General features: G+C 43.6%; 1 pseudogene; it reads right to left on the bottom strand.

The window, feature by feature from the left end:
• Positions 1–226: 226 nt before the first annotated feature.
• On the bottom strand, positions 227–619 carry LOC148012400 (urease accessory protein G pseudogene; annotated as a pseudogene).
• Between the last annotated feature and the right edge of the window lie 2398 nt (positions 620–3017).

A 3017-nucleotide genomic window follows, 5' to 3' on the forward strand; every position in this document is an offset into this window, starting at 1 on the left:
ATACACTGCAATGATGTGTAGAACCTCATGAGTCCTGAAAGGCATCCGATCTCGGTGTTGAAACTATTTCTGTGCTTGCTGACGAAGAGGATAAAGAGGACGTAAGGGAGATGATATGGCTCCTTCGTGCAATTTCTTTGAATTTTTGTTGAAGATGGTATTAATAATGGTTATGCCGTCTCCTCCCTTTCTCCCCAGATTCGCGTAATCATTCCCTGTTCTCCAATCAGTCGCAGAGAGTACCCCGTTCCATCACTTCCAAATTAGCACCCACTGCATCTGCTAGATCAGTCTTATTGATCACCAGAAGATCAGCCTGTGTAATTCCTGGTCCTCCTTTGCGAGGAATCTTATCACCTCCAGCAACATCTATGATATATATGATATAGTCTGCAAGCTCTCTACTGAAATCGGCAGCCAGATTGTCTCCTCCTGATTCGCAAAGCAAAATATCTGCTGAAAAGGTCCTGGATAGATCCCCTAATGGGCCAAGGTTTATACTTATATCTTCTCGAACAGCTGCATGAGGACAGCCACCAGTTTCTATAGCTCTTATCCTCTCAGGAGCAAGGGCGCCATGCTTCACTAGGAATTCTCCGTCTTCCCTCCTCCAATGCATACAAAAGCGAGTGCTCTCTCAAAAGCTTCCCCTCCAATCCTCTCTCTGCACTCCTCGTAGCTCCCCCCTCCAATCCTCTGTCTGCACTCCTTGTAGCTCCCCCCTCCAATCCTCTGTTTTTCCCTATTTTTCAGATTCAGTGTAATACTCCCCTGTCCCGATTAGCCTCGACCTCTTTTTTCCATCCCATACACTTGCTTTTCCCTCCCTCTTTAGCTTTTGAAAATCCCCTCTTTAGTCTTTGAAAAATCCCTTATTAGTCTCCTCTTTCCACGCCTCCTTTTCCCAATTTCTCTCCAAAAGCGGTCCTCAAATTAGCTTTTTCCTAAAAATAGCCGACTAATTAGTGATATTTCACACATATTCGGCCGCCCCATTCTTCATTGCCTGTGGTTACACATGCTTTCAAAGCTGTAGAGAACATGAACTCGTCTGGTTTCATGCCATGTTACTGCATTTTCTCAAAGAGTTTGAGAGCTAGTATCCCTTGCCCACGCTAAGCATACCCTGCAATAATTGAGCCCCAAGAGACATTATCTTGTTTAGGCAGTCGATTAAAACATTTCGTACATCTTCCATCCTCCCATATTTCACATACATGTCAACCAGTGCATTGCCAATGGCCAAATCAGATACAACACTGTCCAGTGTCAGCTGAATAAATACTAGGTTCCCCTGCTCAATGGCTCCAATGTTGCCACAAGCTTTCAAACGAACCCTTGGTCACAATCAAAGTGGTCCATGAGATTGCATCTCGAGTCACCAATCTACCAAAATTCCTTATTCTTCTCTGTCTTTGGCATAAAATGAAAGAGCAAACATAACAACTAAGTATGTACAAAGTATCAAATCACACACACGACTTTTGGGTGGTTTTCACACCTCGAATGCGCAGCAATACGACAACGCGAAAATGCCGTCCGTGCGACCACACTGCACTATATATTTTGTATTTTACATTCAAACACTCAAATTAGATGTCGCATATAAAATTTAGATACGACAAATCCTAAACCCCTCATCACCTTTGGACTACATCCCCTCGAGAATTCCCACTCCTCCATTGAGACTTCAATCCCTTCGCTAGATGCTACGGTCAAAGCTCCATGCAACCATCGCGTTGATATGAACCGCGGCATCTCCTCCATGCCCTCGGGACATCGAATCGGTCGATGACGTGTACTATGTCGAAATTCAACTCGCGCTTCCTCTTGATCTTGCCTTGCGATCTAGTACTTGGTGAGCCACGTCTCCATAGAGGCATGGTGCAACATACAAAAGAAGTTCACCTTCTCCTCCATTGAGGTATCCATTCTTTTTTCTACCCCATTTCAAACCACCACATCTCTAATCAGTCTATCATCGTCCTTCAGTGACGACCATAGCATTTCGTTGTCTAGGTCCACTGTTGGTAGCCATTGTGAAATATGCACTAGCGCCTCAGACACTAACCAACCTACAGCCATGCTACCTTCTGGCGGAGCTTGTTGTCACACAAAGCCTTTCAGGGTTTTCATGAAGCGCTCCAAGAAGAACATCCATTGCGTATGGACAGGTCCAACAATCTCCACTTCATCTACAAGATGCATAAGAAGGTGGATTTTATCGTGAGCATGCTGGTGGGCAAGTATTTCTCATAGAGATAGACCGTCTCCACTACTCCCCGCTGTCGTGCTGCTGCGCATCCGAGCCGTATATACCTCCATTTTTTTGTTGTGCATTTGTGTTATTTTTCCGCGTGTGAATCATTGTGTGTGAGATGCATTATGATAACCCGCATCCAATGTATATATTCCGTTAGTGTGTGTGTGTGATTCTGTTTGGATGCATGATGTGTGTGTGTTAGAAAAATATGAAAAAATGATGCCAAAGGACATTATCAAGCTGATAATTGTTAGAAAAATATGAAAAACTCATGCCAAAGGACATTATCAAGCTGATAATTTCAATGATGATCTCTAAGAAAAGTGCAAGGAATTGTGGAATCAAAGGAAGCTTGTGAAAGCCGATCATCAAATGAAATAGAGTTGAAGTCTCTCAAAAGCTTCTTAAGCGAGTAAAGGAATCCTTCAACGGGCTATTGACAGCACTAGTGAAGCACCGAGGGAGCATTTTGCCACCCAATCCTCAAGGCCGAAGTCGAAGTTTGTGCGCAAATCACTCATCGTAAAGCTTACTATTAATGGGGCAATTCATGACTCCAAAGATACCCTACGTTAGTCCTCAAGGTCAAAATCAAAGTTGGTGCATAGATCTCATAAGGGTGTAAAGAAACTAGAGTTATTCTTGTCAAAGAGGAGTTTTGTTTTCCCACTCAGCTAAAAGAGGAGAAGGGGAGACTAATTTGGTCTGAACCATTTTTGGAGGGAAAAAGCATCCTCTGCAAGAAAGCAGTTTT

This window comes from Lygodium microphyllum, chromosome 27, assembly GCF_053477565.2.
Source record: "Lygodium microphyllum isolate KBCC chromosome 27, Lygodium_microphyllum_v1.1.10, whole genome shotgun sequence".
NCBI classification, from domain to species: domain Eukaryota; kingdom Viridiplantae; phylum Streptophyta; class Polypodiopsida; order Schizaeales; family Lygodiaceae; genus Lygodium; species Lygodium microphyllum.